A 19,868-nucleotide genomic window follows, 5' to 3' on the forward strand; every position below is an offset into this window, starting at 1 on the left:
TAGCTTCTTTGTTAAGCGAGATATCCTTGATTTTAGTTTAGATAACTTTCTGTTGGCCTCGTCATATTATTTTCAACTTCTTTCTAGAGCATTTGGTAGGAAAACATCAACAACAAATCAATTATGAGCATCTACATGATAGAAATCTTGCATCAAATGTGTCACACCCCCAAAATCCACCCGCGGAGTATCACCGCTTGGGAGCGTGACTGACCAGGATCAAGCCACCAATCATACAGAACAATACATATAATAAAAGTAATTGTCATTTAAACCAAACCAAATCCATATGAAAGGTGTTCCAAACCATAAGAAAGTTATCATTGTTTAGCGGAAACGTATTAATAAAAACCCATCGTAAATAAGTATCATATATCAAAAGTGTTTAACAAGATAATCACGATCCAAGCCCACAACGACCTGCTCCTCCCTGTGTAAGCTCCATATACCTAACGACCTGCAAGGCATGTAACAGAGGATCAACAACTAGTTGAGCGAGTTCACAGAAAGTAAATGTGTAATAGTAAGTTCGTTTGTAACAGGTGGCTCTACTGGGCCGTTAGTACGTTCTATTTGTGGGGGCTACCCATGTTGTATAACCACTAGACTACTCGTAACCATAGGTATCCTTCACAACCGAGGATAGTAATAAGCATAAGTATCCTTCACATCCGAGGATAGTAATAAGTATAAGTATCATTCACATCCGAGGATAGTAATAAGTATAGGTATCCTTCACAACCGAGGATAGTAGTAAGTATAAGTATCCTTCACAACCGAGGATAGTAGTAAGTATAAGTATCCTTCACAACCGAGGATAGTAGTAAGTATAAGTCTACGTAGATTATAAGTATGTGTCCTGCACAACCGAGGACAGTGAATAGCATAAGTATGTGTCCTGCACAACCGAGGACAGTGGTATGGTAGTCTAGTATTAGTGTCAGTACGAATCTATTCAACCTTATTTCTTCAATCCCATTCCCAAGCCCTTGGGAATCCCATGCCTTAGTAAGGGTGTGAACTCACCTTGGTTTGCTCGGTATGCTTAACTATGTGCTTGCAATTAATCACTCGAGTCCTATAGTATGCATGTATATTAAATCAGTTCATGTTCGTAACGATGTGCAGATAATTTATGTCACAAGGCGTTTGACAGTTATCATCATGTATCACATAAAAAGCTAATCACATCTATGCAGCTTAAGCTTTACAATCAGGGTTGTTCTCAGTCGTTTTAACTCGGTTATTCATCAACAGTCTTAGTAATTTTAATCGTGTTATATCGTTGCTCAGAATTACAGGACTAGCAAGCATAGTAGCGTTAACACACGTAACAGGTTTAACACATCAACAGGGTTAACATACTAACAAGGTTAGTGTGCTTTAATAGTTGCGGCTCGAACTTGACCTCATTGAAACTAGCTAAACCTTTCTGCTTATGAAACCCGATTACCACACAAGGCCCAACAGAGTATATATTTCGACAGTTTACACATCAACACAAACCATCAAGGGTCCGATTTCACCATTTGTTATACTCATACTAATCAATATTTGATATAACCTTAATGCATAATTACCTGAATAATTCTTGCTACACATTATTAGCATATACTGTTAATGGCATATACTAAATTAGTATCATTTATCAGTTAATATTAACACAAAATAAATACATTTGAGTGGCTTTGGGTGCGGCCCAATTAGAGCACTTGGCCGACCATATTCGTTTTTTTTTTAATTAAATAACAAAAGTCACCAAACCATCTAAGTTGCAAGAATTCTGATTAACATATAATATTCCTGACAATGCACATGATGGCCGCCCAAACTATTGCTAGCTCACACGGGATTGGGCCGATTCTATGGCCAATACCCTTCTTTGGCCATCCACTACTACCAATAATATAGCTCCTCAACATTGCTTCTATCACTATATATACTTTATAATATTCACATCAATGTCTGACATTATTTACCATGAACATTTTGTGATGGCACCATAATATGCAAACACATGAATTATCAAATCACTAATACACATCATCATTCAAATCGGTAGTAGACCATGCCCAACCATCGACCACCGATTTGACCCACTCACTTAAAGTGAACCGACCATTAATGGCATTTGACCTAATATAAGTGACAACTCCCTGCTATTGGACCGATTATAAAGGTGGGTCAATTCTCAATAACCTAGCCGACAACTCCTATAACTTTTCAATAGGTCACATGTTGATCAATTTAATAAGATCTAATAGATTCATGCAAATCAATTCAATCATATGTTCATACATATCTAATAATAGCCGTTAATACAGAATGTCAACAACAAGCAATAATGATTTCGATGACTAACCGAAATAGAAGAGACAATAATTTGGTTGATGTACGGCTCAAGTCTTTCACAGCTGCCGTTCGTTTTCAAGGAGAGAGAGAGAGAATGCGAGAGATGGGGTGGTTAGGGTTTTAGAAAGTTATCAACGTCGTGCACGGTTTAAAACCAAACTCTTATCCGATAGCCACTGGGCCGAGGCCCATATATTGTTTTCGTTGGTGAGCAGCGGACGAAAACACTTAGATGTTTTCGGACATGATGTGTTTTCGGGTGGGGGCATTTGAGTTGGGATGATTTCGTGATGGATGGTGTTTTCATGAGGGATGTTCGGCATGTGCTCCATTAATACTCAAACAACCCATATATTAACCAACATACAACCTTATATAAACACAAAACAACACTTGCATTGCACATCAAGTATAACATATCAATCACAATATGATTTAACGTATCACACACGTGTACAGTTGTGAAATAAACAAGTCGTGTCAACTAACAACTTACACGATTAACGTGCAATAGTGCGAAGACGGAAATCTTGGAAACTCGAGTTGTCACATTATCCCCAACTTGAAAGAAATTTCGTCCCGAAATTTGGTACGCACTCACTGAGGAAGCTAGGTAAGTTGTATCGTTTACTGGTTTCCCTGGGGTGTCACATCATCCCCCCGTTGATTTGGAATTTCGTCCCGAAATTCAGTAGTAGTAGCTTCAGCCTCAGTAGTGGTTGCATTGGTTTCGAATAATTGGGGGTACTTTTCTGTCATCTGGTCTTCGCGTTCCCAGGTGTACTCTGGGCCACGTCGGGAGTTCCAACGAACTCGAACAAGAGGGATTCTCTTGTGTTTTAGGACCTTATCATCCCGGTCCGTAATTTCAACAGGTTCCTCGACGAACTGCAACCGCTCGTCGATAGTGAGTTCTTTAAAAGGAATGATAAGGGTCTCATCTGATAGGCACTTCTTCAGATTCGACACGTGAAAGACATTGTGAACTGCACCGAGTTCAGCTGGTAGGTTCAATCGGTAGGCTACTTGGCCTATTCTTTCAGTGATTTCGAACGGTCCAACATACCGTGGATTGAGTTTGCCTCTTTTACCAAAACTAACCACACCTTTCCAGGGTGAAACTTTGAGTAAAACCCGGTCCCCGACCTGAAATTCCAATGGCTTCCTACGCTTATCTGTGTAGCTTTTCTGGCGATCGCGAGCTGCCGCCATGCGTTGTCGTATCTGTGCAATTCGTTCAGTAGCGTCAACTACCATTTCTGGGCCTGTAATCTAACTATCCCCCACCTCTGCCCAACCGAGAGGTGACCGGCATTTACGTCCGAACAATGCCTCGAATGGAGCGGCTTGAATGCTGGTGTGATAACTGTTATTATACGAAAACTCCACCCAAGGGAGGTGCTTTTCCCAGCCGTTGCCGAAATCGATGACACATGCTCGAAGCATGTCTTCAAGAGTCTGGATCGTTCGCTCAGACTGCCCATCCGTCTGAGGATGATATGCTGTGCTCATATCTAACCGTGAGCCGAAAGATTTGTGCATCGCTTGCCATAACTCTGACGTGAATCGTGCATCGCGATCCGAAATGATGGAGGTGGGCACCCCGTGCCTTGAAACAACTTCTTTAAGATAGATGTCTGCGAGAGTGGAGAACTTATCCGTTTCCTTTATCGCTAGGAAGTGTGCAGACTTGGTGAGTCGATCCACGATCACCCATATGGTATCATTCCCGCGCTGGGATCTAGGTAAGCCTGTAACGAAATCCATGGAAATTTCTTCCCATTTCCATTGCGGTATCTTGGGTTGCTGAAGTAGGCCCGCTGGTTTCTGGTACTCGACCTTGACTCTCGCACAAGTCAAACATTTGCCGACGTACGTTGCGATGTGGGCTTTCATGCTTGGCCACCAGTATGTTGTTTTGAGATCGTGGTACATTTATCCGACCCTGGATGTACCGAGTAGCGAGACTTGTGAGCTTCATCCATCACAAGTTCTCGTAAACCGCCATAAAGTGGGACCCAAATACGCCCCGTTACATAGTAGGCGCCGTCTTCCTTTTGTTCCATTCGTTGCCTTGAGCCGCGTAAGGCTTCAGCCATGACGTTTTCGGGTTTCAATGCTTCTATCTGAGCAGCTCGTATCTGTGCAGGAAGACTGGACTGAATAGTAAGCTGTAGCGCTCGCACGCGCTTAGGTAGAGTGTCTTTCCGACTAAGGGCGTCAGCCACAACATTGGCCTTGCCTGGATGATACTTGATGGCGCATTCGTAGTCGTTCAGAAGTTCAACCCATCTCCGTTGACGCATGTTCAAATCCTTTTACTTAAGAATATGCTTGAGACTCCTGTGATCGGTGTAAATCGTGCACCTGGTACCGTACAGGTAGTGTCGCCATATCTTAAGCGCGAAAACAACAGCTCCCAGCTCTAAATCGTGCGTCGTATAATTCCGTTCATGAACTTTGAGTTGTCGCGAAGCGTAGGCAATAACTTTATCCCGCTGCATCAATACACAACCAAGCCCCTGTATCGATGCGTCACAATAGACCACGAAATCTTCCGTGCCCTCTGGCAATGAGAGAATAGGCGCGCTGCAAAGCCTATCCTTTAGGTACTGAAAAGCCGTTTCCTGAGAATCTCCCCAACGGTAAGTGACACCCTTCTGTGTCAGCATAGTGAGCGGCTGAGCGATCTTAGAGAAGTCTTTAATAAATCGCCTGTAATAACCCGCCAAACCCAAGAATTGGCGTATTTCTGTCGGTGTACGCGGTGCAGGCCAGTTCCTGATCGAATCTATTTTGGATGGATCGACATGAATCCCATCCCTGTTCACCACATGGCCTAAGAAGTGGACTTCACGAAGCCAGAAGTCGCGTTTCAAAAACTTAGCGTACAGCTGCTCCTTTCGAAGAAGTTCCAAGATAAGACGTAAGTGCTGCTCGTGCTCCTCCTGACTCTTGGTGTAGATCAAAATGTCGTCGATGAAGACAATGACGAACTTGTCAAGATAGGGTTTGCACACCCTGTTCGTAAGGTCCATAAATACGGCAGGTGCGTTCATTAATGTCAAACCATCCATCATATCAATCATAAAATATAGAAGGTAAAATAATTCATAAAACCCAATACGATTAATGTTCAAGCCAAACTTTGTTTGAGTAGTGTAAACATAATAATGAAAACCCAAGATAAGTTATAAGTTCAAATATCGTTCATTGCGTCTCCTCCTCCTAACACGAAAACTCGACCTCTTGCCTCGTTGCCATTGTTGTTGTTGTTTCCCCCGTTGTTGTTGTTGTTCCTGTTGCCCTGGTTATTGTTGTGGTTCTGATTCTGGTTCAACTGAGGGCAATCGCGTTTGTAATGACCTTCTGCCCCACACTGGAAACATCCCCGGTTTCCACGCTGTGGTTGCTGCTGCTGGTTCTGTGGAGCTGGCGGTGGGAGTTGCTGGTTCTGATTTGCTGGCCGTGAGCTTCTACAATCCTTAGCCTCATGACCCATCTTGAGGCATCTTTGACAACGTTCCCTGCGACATCTTCCGCTGTGGTGTCTGTTGCACTTATTACACAGTGGGTGAATTCCCCGATATCCACCCTGCCCCTGACTGCCAGATGATTGCTGACTCGAATTCTGGTAGTCATTTGTCTTGCGCTGCTGAGACTGAACAGAAACCGATCCCTTGCTGGAATCCCCCTCCCATTTCCTCTTGTTGTCACTGGGAGCAGTAGAAGTAGTGACAGCAGTAGCAGTAGCCTTGACACGTTTTGGCAGCCTGTTCTGATCCACTGCCTGATCTGTAATACGATGAGCAAGACGCTGGATAGCCTGGATATTATCAAGATTAGCCGATGTAACATGGCTCTGGATCTCTGGCGCCAAACCCTTGAGATACAACTCAATACGTTTCACTGGAGGGTCCACCATAGTTGGGCATAGCACGGCCAGTTCATTCGACCGTTTGGTATAGGCTTCGATCTCTGACCCAACCATTTTCAAGTGATACAGTTCATCTTCCAGCTTGTGAATGTCTTCACGAGTGCAGTATTCCCTTTTGATCAATTCTTTGAAGTCATTCCAAGGGGTGGCGTTAGCAGCTGCCAACCCTAGGATCTGTACTTGCGCGTTCCACCAAGTCAACGCGATTCCTTCCAAAGTGCCAGTGGCGTACTTAACCCTACGAGCCTCAGGGCATTCGCACATCTCGAATACTGACTCGAGCTTCCCAAACCAGTGGAGTAGTCCCACTGCTCCTTCTGTGCCACTGAATGTGCTTGGACGACAGTCCATGAAGTTCTTGAATGTGCAGACAGGTTTCTGTGCGTTCTGATTCGTTGCGCGAGAAAGATAGGTCAAGGTTAAGCGCGAGAGTTGGGTCACGAGAGTAGGATCTAACATCCTAAGATAGGTCTGTAATAGCAGGTTATACCTCCTGCTTGTGCGGCTGCAAGCGCCGCAGCAACTTGTTTGTTAATAAGAGCCGCCAACTGGGCTTGAGTCATGTCAACACGTCCAGACATGATCGAACAGTAAAGGTAGCATAAGTATGAATGGTTCGCGAGTAGGGCGATGACAGAAAAGTGTAGGCACATAGGTGTTCTTAAGCAGTAACAAGTAGTGAGCAAAGTAATGTAAGCATACTACGAGCAAAGTTCTATGCAATTCTAGCATGTAGGCAATAAACATAAACCTTATTACCTAGGATGTCGAGTCTTGCACGTGGAGCGAAGCGTCGCTGTGGATCGTTGAGAGCTCTGTTCTGGTTATAGTCTGGTTTTAATAAAAACGTTTTCCCATATTAAAACCTAGTTCTCTATAACCAATGGCTCTGATACCAATCTGTCACACCCCCCAAAATCCACCCGCGGAGTATCACCGCTTGGGAGCGTGACTGACCAGGATCAAGCCACCAATCATACAGAACAATACATATAATAAAAGTAATTGTCATTTAAACCAAACCAAATCCATATGAAAGGTGTTCCAAACCATAAGAAAGTTATCATTGTTTAGCGGAAGCGTATTAATAAAAACCCATCGTAAATAAGTATCATATATCAAAAGTGTTTAACAAGATAATCACGATCCAAGCCCACAACGACCTGCTCCTCCCTGTGCAAGCTCCATATACCTAACGACCTGCAAGGCATGTAACAGAGGATCAACAACTAGTTGAGCGAGTTCACAGAAAGTAAATGTGTAATAGTAAGTTCGTTTGTAACAGGTGGCTCTACTGGGCCGTTAGTACGTTCTATTTGTGGGGGCTACCCATGTTGTATAACCACTAGACTACTCGTAACCATAGGTATCCTTCACAACCGAGGATAGTAATAAGCATAAGTATCCTTCACATCCGAGGATAGTAATAAGTATAAGTATCCTTCACATCCGAGGATAGTAATAAGTATAGGTATCCTTCACAACCGAGGATAGTAGTAAGTATAAGTATCCTTCACAACCGAGGGTAGTAGTAAGTATAAGTATCCTTCACAACCGAGGATAGTAGTAAGTATAAGTCTACGTAGATTATAAGTATGTGTCCTGCACAACCGAGGACAGTGAATAGCATAAGTATGTGTCCTGCACAACCGAGGACAGTGGTATGGTAGTCTAGTATTAGTGTCAGTACGAATCTATTCAACCTTATTTCTTCAATCCCATTCCCAAGCCCTTGGGAATCCCATGCCTTAGTAAGGGTGTGAACTCACCTTGGTTTGCTCGGTATGCTTAACTATGTGCTTGCAATTAATCACTCGAGTCCTATAGTATGCATGTATATTAAATCAGTTCATGTTCGTAACGATGTGCAGATAATTTATGTCACAAGGCGTTTGACAGTTATCATCATGTATCACATAAAAAGCTAATCACATCTATGCAGCTTAAGCTTTACAATCAGGGTTGTTCTCAGTCGTTTTAACTCGGTTATTCATCAACAGTCTTAGTAATTTTAATCATGTTATATCGTTGCTCAGAATTACAGGACTAGCAAGCATAGTAGCGTTAACACACGTAACAGGTTTAACACATCAACAGGGTTAACATACTAACAAGGTTAGTGTGCTTTAATAGTTGCGGCTCGAACTTGACCTCATTGAAACTAGCTAAACCTTTCTGCTTATGAAACCCGATTACCACACAAGGCCCAACAGAGTATATATTTCGACAGTTTACACATCAACACAAACCATCAAGGGTCCGATTTCACCATTTGTTATACTCATACTAATCAATATTTGATATAACCTTAATGCATAATTACCTGAATAATTCTTGCTACACATTATTAGCATATACTGTTAATGGCATATACTAAATTAGTATCATTTATCAGTTAATATTAACACAAAATAAATACATTTGAGTGGCTTTGGGTGCGGCCCAATTAGAGCACTTGGCCGACCATATTCGTTTTTTTTTTAATTAAATAACAAAAGTCACCAAACCATCTAAGTTGCAAGAATTCTGATTAACATATAATATTCCTGACAATGCACATGATGGCCGCCCAAACTATTGCTAGCTCACACGGGATTGGGCCGATTCTATGGCCAATACCCTTCTTTGGCCATCCACTACTACCAATAATATAGCTCCTCAACATTGCTTCTATCACTATATATACTTTATAATATTCACATCAATGTCTGACATTATTTACCATGAACATTTTGTGATGGCACCATAATATGCAAACACATGAATTATCAAATCACTAATACACATCATCATTCAAATCGGCAGTAGACCATGCCCAACCATCGACCACCGATTTGACCCACTCACTTAAAGTGAACCGACCATTAATGGCATTTGACCTAATATAAGTGACAACTCCCTGCTATTGGACCGATTATAAAGGTGGGTCAATTCTCAATAACCTAGCCGACAACTCCTATAACTTTTCAATAGGTCACATGTTGATCAATTTAATAAGATCTAATAGATTCATGCAAATCAATTCAATCATATGTTCATACATATCTAATAATAGCCGTTAATACAGAATGTCAACAACAAGCAATAATGATTTCGATGACTAACCGAAATAGAAGAGACAATAATTTGGTTGATGTACGGCTCAAGTCTTTCACAGCTGCCGTTCGTTTTCAAGGAGAGAGAGAGAGAATGCGAGAGATGGGGTGGTTAGGGTTTTAGAAAGTTATCAACGTCATGCACGGTTTAAAACCAAACTCTTATCCGATAGCCACTGGGCCGAGGCCCATATATTGTTTTCGTTGGTGAGCAGCGGACGAAAACACTTAGATGTTTTCGGACATGATGTGTTTTCGGGTGGGGGCATTTGAGTTGGGATGATTTCGTGATGGATGGTGTTTTCATGAGGGATGTTCGGCATGTGCTCCATTAATACTCAAACAACCCATATATTAACCAACATACAACCTTATATAAACACAAAACAACACTTGCATTGCACATCAAGTATAACATATCAATCACAATATGATTTAACGTATCACACACGTGTACAGTTGTGAAATAAACAAGTCGTGTCAACTAACAACTTACACGATTAACGTGCAATAGTGCGAAGACGGAAATCTTGGAAACTCGAGTTGTCACAAAATGTAATATATATTATAAAATGTAGCAAGAACAAATAACTAATCATTTAAGAAAAGTACACAGAAACATGATGAAAAAAGAGCAATTCTTTTTCATGTACCTTGAAATATCCCCTATTGCGGTAATTCCATGTCGACCGAAGATGGATTATGCATCTGATTACCGGAAGAACTCGCGAATTTTCACTTTTTAGACCATAACCAGATCTTTGAAACAGAAAAACTACCTGTTTTTGCATCAATATTTATCTTTTTCCCTTCAAGATCTTCATCAAGCGAATGATCCTCAACCCGTTCGATGTTTTTCACAAACTTTGCATCTTGCAAATCTCTCAGATGAATCAGAGGGACCCGGAGATTCGTTTCTCCGACCACGTACTCATAAGAACCCATCGAATAACATCTTCGCGCATCTAAATTGCTTCTACTCGTTTCACCTCCGGTTTCACTTCCACTTTCACCTTCCCCTTCATTCATATTTCTAAACTTACCAAGTCTCACCAAAAACCCCCCTTTTCAACTTGGGTTTGTTCGGGTTCAACGGTTTTCAAACCAGCAGGAATCCCACTTTCATCTGCTTCGTGTGGATCATCAAAATCGAACATCGGGTTATCCATTGAAAACCCAGGGTCAAAAAGTGTATTTCTACAAAGAGGGCAAGTCGAATTCGATAAAAGCCATGTATCTATACAATTGATATGGAACGCATGGCTGTAAGTTGGAGCAATCTCAATTTATCATTCTCCGAAAACTCACACAAACAAACGGCATAATCGAACGGTTCATTCGCACCCACTACTTTATTACACATAAAAACAGGTAAATCATCTATGAATGTTTGATCTAAACCAGAATCATGTAAATGAAACAGTTGTTGCAGCTGTCTTTGTAGTCCATTAGATGGGGAACCCTCTGGAAACCGATTTGTTCGATGTGAATTCGATGAAGAATTGTGTTTTGTCAAGAATCTAAACAGCAAGTGAAGCAAACCATATATGAAAAACAAGACTGCCAAGATTACTATAATGAACAGAACAGTAATCAAACACATAAAGTTGAACAGTGGAACTTACAAGGTTCTGTAGAAATGTCTCCTAAATCAAATGAAGGGAGACTTGATCTGTAGAAGATTATACATTTTCACTTTCAGATTCGTAAAAACCCAATATTTAACCCAAACAATAGACTCTATAGAAGACGCTTCAATTTTGGCATTCAATCAGGAATTAAAAGACGCAAATTGAAAAGGGCAGTATGTGATCATGAAAATGCAAATTGATTCAAGTAAGTGTTTAGTAGTCATAATTATTACTTGAATAGACCGTGAAGTTTTGCAAAATTTTAAATCGGAACCAAAAAACTATTTCATACCACCATAGACGGATTCTTAAATATTTTGTTCCAACTCGAAGAACTTGTCACAACATATAGTTAGCCACCTAAGAGATATGGCAACATAAGCGGGTTAGGTATCAAACGGGTCAAAATGGGTTCATCTTCTACTACAGTGCTACACGTTCAATTTTTAAAAAAACTTTTATTCTCGCAACAATTTAGGAGGTTAAATACATTAAAATTAAAATTTGAGCTCAAAACGCCTTTCAACACGTTTTTAAGCAACCCACACCCCCTTTAGCAAGAACTTTTATTTGACCCGTTTCATATACAACACAACCTAGATCGGCCTACTCATAACTATAAGGATAATTGAGGGTTGAAAAGTTGTAATTAATTTGTATACCTTGGCTGCTTTTTGCGAGGGTAAGAGCGACAGCAAGAGCACCATGACAAAAAGAAAAACCCCTTGCAATCAGACCCGTGAGACGAATAAAAAAGATCAGAACCCAATCAGAGGCGAGATGTATATGAATATTTAAACAACAAACCGACTAATTTTTCCATTTTACATTAATAATAATATAAAAAACTGGATATCATTACAATGATAAGATCTGATATTACCTGAAACTTATCCTCTATCTTCAGCCACTTTTCCTCGGTTTTCAGCAGAAGGTGCGGTTGATGATGGCCAAGAGTCAAAATTTGACCTGAATGCATGTGTCTCATAGCCTTGAATTAGTCGGGTTATAAGGGTGGCTTTCGGCTGATTATTACTGGTGAGAAACTCCTATAATTGGTTAATGATGAAGATGAGTAAAAAAATTTATTTTTGGTATTTATATATTTTTACCTCGGCAGCCTGTGTGGCAGCTTTTCTATCATCCACCTGCGTTGCTCGACCAACCCAAACGAACACCTCGAAACCACAATCCATTAGATAGCATTTGTCGGTTTCGAATGACGATTTTGAATATTCCTCGATTTGATCCCCAACCTTCCCTCCATCGATGCTGCAAATATAGATCAATGTTGTTATGCAAATATATATACAAAGTTCGTGTTCAAACACACAAAAATAAATATAATCTTGAACTAACAAAAACATATTCATTCCTATAAAGTTTGCCAGGCGTCCTTTTGGGGATGACATCATCATCACTTAGAACCTTTTTGCCAATAGGAGCAAACCCGCAAAAAATAACCCAAAATTCACCCGAATCTCCCTCGGCTTGTAGTTTTCCATGGTCTAAAACGTTCAATAACATATAAATAACAATTAACACAAGAAAAAGAAATAAAAACTACGCATATATTAGTATCAGTATCAATAGCAAAAGGCCGTATCGACAATTGCAACATTGCATGTCCCTTCATGATATTTATCCTTCAAGAACTGTATAACCTCCAAAGCCTTAGCCCTTTCTTGAATATTTGAATTTGCTCCCTTAAATTGAAGTTGAAAGATCTTATCTTTAGTGTCCAAGACAAACACATCATCATGATTCATCATGATTTTTTTGAAACCCGTTTAACTAAACCAAAGAACACCCCTTGACCAAAGCTTTAATTTTTTTTTATCTTTTTTTATATCTGACAGTAAAAGCCCCAATTTTATCCAGAACCCTAAAAAAATATAAAGACCCAAAACCAAAAAATATACAAAAATGTATATAACGATTACCACATGAAGATCTGTGCTAAAACCAGCATCATCAGATGCTTCAAATCAACCTGCAGTTCATTTTTGTAACATTAATAATCACTAAACAACAAAAAACCCTAAGAAAAATCAAGCGTACACCTACCGGCCAAAAATCATCGTCTCCATCCACAAAACAAAACCCTCCTCCGCCTCTAGGGTGTCTGAATGGTTGAAAACCCTCCTCCGCCAAGGCAACCAGAATTCATAAAATAGTTTCACAAGATTAGATTAACCAAAGCAACAACAGATCTGAAGATGAAATGCTTACCAAAACCACAAACCCTAGCTTCTCAAACCCCCAAAATTCCTTAAATATCAACTGTTTCATGTTATAAAACCATAAAATAATCAGAATCAAACGCTCAATCTCGTAAACACGTTCATCGAACATATTACACGAACTGATTTTTCGAATTAAGATGTTGATGATGGAAGTCTGATGAAGAATCAGGGACAAACGGCATTGAAAATTGGTTAGGGTTGAGAGACTACGGTAGAAAGAATAGAAAGAATGAGAAGTTTCACAAATTAGGGTTTTTTAGTTCCTTATATACCCGGGTCAATATCCATGTGGGTTTGGATAGAATACACGGATCCCGTGTAGAAACATCACATTTCTCTAATTTTCCCGCCTAAAACTTTGTGAGGTTGCACAATAAAGTGACACGTGTCCCACATCTTGTTTATTTATTATATATATAGATATTCAATATGACCACTTTTATCATTTATATTATAAACTGATCATTAACTTTATTGCCCATATTCCGTTAAATGATAAATATTCGATGTATTATTAGGGAGGGTTTATAGTTGACACAATCACCACCATACCATCTTCCTCTAATGGCTACTGACGTGGCATGAGGGTGTATGATTTTTATTATATTTTTTAGTACTTTTTACTCTTTTATCAAGCTTTAAATTTATAAAACACGATATAACATTATCACTCTCTACAACACATTAGGGCAAGTGCACCCATCGTTGGCATAGTATAGTGATGGTAAGATACCGAGGTCATTCAAGAACACATGAGCTTTTGATACTAGAATATCGTTAACGTCTAATCTAACCAAATTTTGAGAAAATATTGTTAATAGTAAAATAAAGAAAGAAACTAAAGTAATAAAAGAAATAAATTCTGACTTATCTTTTACGTATCCTTTGATGATTTCCGCACTTTGGGTTTTTTAAGAGATTATCTTGGTTTAGTGGCATGTCTCTCTTTTGGAGGCAACGCTACCCCCGACCATATTGGTCTGAGTCAACAGGGATACAGTCCCGCAAGGCCGGAATATTGAAAGATAATTAAGTAAGTTATTAATATAAAATGTGGCATGTCCTTCTTTTGGAGGCAACGCTATCCTCGGCCATATTTGTAACACCCCAACCCGGAACGGGCTGACGTGTCACTTTTACAGAGTTAGATCAAAAACATAATTCCATTAATACTTAAATGTATTACAAGGCTTTACAACTTAATGGAAATAGGATATCTAATCCAGTATATTATTTCTACGGTCTTTTTTTCATATACTCGAGCACTCTTCTGTATCACGTCCCAAATTGTCTTGATAACCTGACGTAAAGAAGAAAACACAAAAAACGTACGTCTGAGCAAAATTTGAAAGTTTTGCCCAGTGTGCGGATAGAGGAAAACAAAAGGCTTATTTTATTTTTAGAAAAAGGCTAAGTTCTTCAAAAATCATTTGTTTTAGCAAAAACGCTAAGTTTTCATAATTCAAAATATACTAAATAAGTATAACAAATATTATCATATTATGATATACAGATTTACCCGAAGTCCAGAAGGTTCATTTTATTACAGAGGTTGATACAGGGTAGCTAGCCCATGTATCCAGACACGAATGGAGTGTGGGCAAATCACACCGACCATTCACCAGATATCAGACATTATTTACTTTTTCCTAGGATCGATCCATACGCCTCTGAACAGAAGTCTGTAGACTAAAACAGAAGAGACGTCATGAACTCAACTCACCTCATGGATGGTGCCACATCATTTTATGCCACAATGATGGGTCTGTCGTCATCCTCACAGAAAAGGGACTGACTTAGGTAACATAATACATGTACATATATAACCTTAAACTTGTATATTTATAAACACGTAAACTTTATAAACTCATAACATTTTTATAACATAAACTTATTTCATAATTTAAAAATCAGGAATCAGATGCCCGAAGGCCAAATGACATGTATTGAAGGAAGGGATTCTATCCGTACCTTAAGCGGTGATCACAATTATTAATATGATAACAAAATGCGCTAGAGATCACGAAATCCTTCCTGAAGTAAAATGAAACCCGAAAAAGGAGTCGCCGGAAAACGATTAGGTTCGTTGGAAAAGTGTTTCAAGCTCTACGAGATGTTTCTTAAACACGGATCTGGTCAAAGATTACTAACGAGGTGGAGATTGGTAGTAATGGCATTATTTCGGTGTTTTGGGTTTGTTATGGGTTCGCCGGAAACGTGAATCTAAGCCGGAAATTTGAAACGGAAGGTGTGAAAATTGAAGCTATCGAGACCGGCTTTTATAACCATAGTTCTTGTTTCCTTGGTGAAGAAGGTAGAATAAACCACATATAGTGAATTGACAGATGGTAACCATAAAAGAGGCCACGTTTTCAAATCTTTACGTTAGCATATGACTCATGTTCCCATCTTTATCTTAATTTTACCCATGTTTTGATTGGTCATCAAATTTATTTTATTTTTTTATTTCTTTATTTTTTTTAAATCTCGGTATTACAAAACTACCCCTCTTAAAAAAAATTTCGTCCTCGAAATTGATACATATATATAGTTATAACATATTAAGAAAACAACTGATTATTATTTCATATATGTCGCTAGTAACCTGGTTTTATATCACATGTGTTTTAGGGAAACATAACTTAGCATAAACTTAAACGAGATTTTCTAACGATATATACATATGATTAGATTATATAGTTATTTCTATAGATAATAGATGTGTAGTTTTCTCGGATAGGTTTATACTTATAGCATTTTTCAAAAGTGGCGCAGTAAAAACTTCTCGTCTTCTCTCAAGGTTCTCGACCAATCAATTCATGATGCTTAAGATGTTTCTTTGCTAGCTCCGCTTCCGTTGATGCAATGCCGGTGGTTAAAGCAAACACCCTTCCGCCAGTTGTGCGTGTTACAACACTGGTGGGCTCAGCATAATTTCCGATAACATATCCTTGCGGCTTAGGGCAGTTTTTAACCATGTGATCAGATTGTCCACACCTGAAGCAATTACCTGTGGCCTTGAAACAAACACCTTTATGAAATTTCCCACAGGTGTTGCATAACGAACTAGTGTGGTTTTGGTTTTGGTTTTGGTTTGGAGACTTGCGATTGGTTTGATAAGGATGATTAGAAGTTTTAGGCTTCTGATGTGTTTGTTGCCAGTTTTGGTGTTGGGTGTTACTGTTTTGATTGAAAGGGGGTTTGTGATCTTTCGTGGATGGGGTTTGGTTTTTCTTGTGAATCTCGTCATATTGTAGTTTCATGTCTTTGTTTGCTATCTCCAAGTTTTGGACTGCATTTGCAACCTCCGTGATATCCTTGAACTCTTGGTTTACAATTAACCATTTGATCTTTTCACATACGGCCCACTTTAATTTGTTGGCTTGCATCAATGGGGTTCCGGCAGCGAGTCCCATGAAACTAGCCAATCTTGTGAATCGAGCCATAAACTCAACCATAGGCTCATCTTCCCTTTGTTTAATAGATGCGTACTCTCGCTCATATTCTCCTCTACGGGCAGAGGGAAAATACTGTTGATAAAACAAAGTTTTGAAATCGTTCCATGAAAGTGTAGCCACATAAAAATCTCCTCCTCGTGCATGCTTCACGGTTCCCCACCAACTTTGGGCATCATCTTCTAACTTATATGTAGCTAGCCTTGCTTTGAACTCATCATCGACCCCCATAACTTCAAAAATCTTTTCGATATGGTTTATCCAGTTTTGTGCCTCTACTGGAACAGTCGCATAACTGAATGAACGTGGTTTCTGCTTCTGAAATTTTGCGAGCCAAGTGTAGATATCGACAGACGGGGACATAGTCGTGTTGTTATATGATACATCGTTTTTGGGTGGTGAGATGTGAGGTGGAGACAGTGGAGGTAACGGAGAACGTGGAGGAGGAGAAGGTGGAGCTTGAGGTGGTGTAGGCGTTACGTTATTCTCCCGATTATGAATATGTTGATCAAAAGTTTGTAGAATATTAGGAAGCATCTTTTCGAAAGCACGTTGAAATGCCTTGTCAAAGCTACGTCGTTTAGAAGACTTTGATTTCCGACGTGAGTGACTTGGATGAGACATTTGAGAGGAAAAGATACATAAGGATGACGAAAATGATTTAGCGAAAGATTAGATTTCCTAGCCCAACTTCTACCCATAATCTCACAGGTCTTAACTTATGTTTTAAGTTTTCTACAGGAAAGAGCCTTTGCTCTGATACCATAACTGTAACACCCCAACCCGGAACGGGCTAACGTGTCACTTTTACAGAGTCAGATCAAAAACATTATTCCATTAATACTTAAATGTATTATTACAAGGCTTTACAACTTAATGGAAATAGGATATCTAATCCATTATATTATTTCTACGGTCTTTTTTTCATATACTCGAGCACTCTTCTGTATCCCGTCCCAAATTGTCTTGATAACCTGAAGTAAAGAAGAAAACACAAAAAACGTACGTCTGAGCAAAATTTGAAAGTTTTGCCCAGTGTGCGGATAGAGGAAAACAAAAGGCTTATTTTATTTTTAGAAAAAGGCTAAGTTCTTCAAAAATCATTTGTTTTAGCAAAAACGCTAAGGTTTCATAATTCAAAATATACTAAATAAGTATAAAAAATATTATCAGATTATGATATACAGATTTACCCGAAGTCCAGAAGGTTCGTTTTATTACAGAGGTTGATACAGGGTAACTAGCCCATGTATCCAGACATGAATGGAGTGTGGGCAAATCACACCGACCATTCACCAGATATCAGACTTTATTTACTTTTTCCTAGGATCGATCCATACGCCTCTGAACAGAAGTCCGTAGACTAAAACAGAAGAGACGCCTTGAACTCAACTCACCGTCACGGATGGTGCCACATCATTTTATGCCACAATGATGGGTCTGTGGTCATCCTCATAGAAAAGGGACTGACTTAGGTAACATAATACATGTACATATATAACCTTAAACTTGTATATTTATAAACACGTAAACTTTATAAACTCGTAACATTTTTATAATATAAACTTATTTCATAATTTAAAAATCAGGAATCAGATGCCCGAAGGCCAAATGACATGTATTGAAGGAAGGGATTCTATCCGTACCTTAAGCGGTGATCACAATTATTAATATGATAACAAAATGCGCTAGAGATCACGAAATCCTTCCTGAAGTAAAATGAAACCCGAAAAAGGAGTCGCCGGAAAATGATTAGGTTCGTTGGAAAAGTGTTTCGAGCTCTACGAGATGTTTCTTAAACATGGATCTGGTCAAAGATTACTAATGAGGTGGAGATTGGTAGTAATGGCATTATTTCGGTGTTTTTGGTTTGTTATGGGATCGCCGGAAACGTGAATCTAAGCCGGAAATTTGAAACGGAAGGTGTGAAAATTGAAGCTATCGAGACCGGCTTTTATAACCATAGTTCTTGTTTCCTTGGTGAATAAGGTAGAATAAACCACATATAGTGAACTGACAGATGGTAACCATAAAAGATGCCACGTTTTCAAATCTTTACGTTAGCATATGACTCATATTCCCATCTTTATCCTAATTTTACCCATGTTTTGATTGGTCATCAGATTTATTTTAGTTTTTTATTTCTTTATTTTTTTTAAATCTGGGTATTACAATATTGGTATGAGTCAGCAGGATACAGTCCCGCAAGGCCGGTTTAAAGTTTTAATTGTAGTTTATTTATACATGATTCAAGTCGTTCTTACTTCCCCAAACCAATGTTATCTGCCTCAAAGGAAGTCCTAATAATCTTGAATCAAGTCCTTGCAGGATCTATACATTGATCGAGGCAAGAACTTTACCTAGACCACCCGTCTAACCCCCTTTCTAGGCAGTTAACGTGCTTTATATAGACCGTAAAGACACGAATGAATGAATCAACAAAACATGAAGAGATGATAGAATAAATTTCACTTTCAATATATAAAAATAGATATTAAAGTCATTAATACAACCCAATTAAAAAGTTAACCAAAGATTGGAAATCAAAAGTAATACATAAAAGATTTTGTCGTCACCAAGTGATGTAAGAGATTAGCCAAGCATGGCCATAGTTTGACAAAGGCTCTTACGATCGATCTTGGATCCCGAGACTACTACACACTCTAAACTCTAACGATGGTGTTGGAGTTGTGAGAAGAGGCTGACAAAGGGTGGCAAAAGTAGGAGAAGTGGTTTGCCAATGGATGAATTGCAATTGAACTAAGCACCCATATTTATAGCTGGAAACAGACGGTTTACACGGCCTCGTGCCCCCTTCCTCTCTGTCTTAATTTAATGAGCTATGTCAGCATGTATGCTTGCACGGCCCCATGGCCATTGTACTTGCTGTACTATCTAAGATTTGCGTATCTGGGAGTTGACCACGGCCCGTGTCCATGGGACACGACCCTGTGTCTCTTGTCCGTTTATGTTTGTCTTTTTCTTTCTGGAATCTTGAGTGGGGCACAGCCCCATGCTTGTCATCTAATTTGTTGTTTTTGGTCTTGAGGTGAAGCTTGGAGGGTCGGTATGATGTATCAACTTTCCTTCTTTTGTATTTATGCTGGTTTTTGTCGTTAATTTGTTCCTTTTGTACATTTAAGCTCTTTTAA

General features: G+C 39.3%; 1 pseudogene; it reads right to left on the minus strand.

The window, feature by feature from the left end:
• Positions 1 to 9,912: 9,912 nt before the first annotated feature.
• On the minus strand, positions 9,913 to 12,787 carry LOC110881366 (annotated as a pseudogene).
• Positions 12,788 to 19,868: the final 7,081 nt, after the last annotated feature.

The sequence above is a fragment of the Helianthus annuus genome, chromosome 9 (genome assembly GCF_002127325.2).
Source record: "Helianthus annuus cultivar XRQ/B chromosome 9, HanXRQr2.0-SUNRISE, whole genome shotgun sequence".
Taxonomy (NCBI): Eukaryota; Viridiplantae; Streptophyta; class Magnoliopsida; order Asterales; family Asteraceae; genus Helianthus; species Helianthus annuus.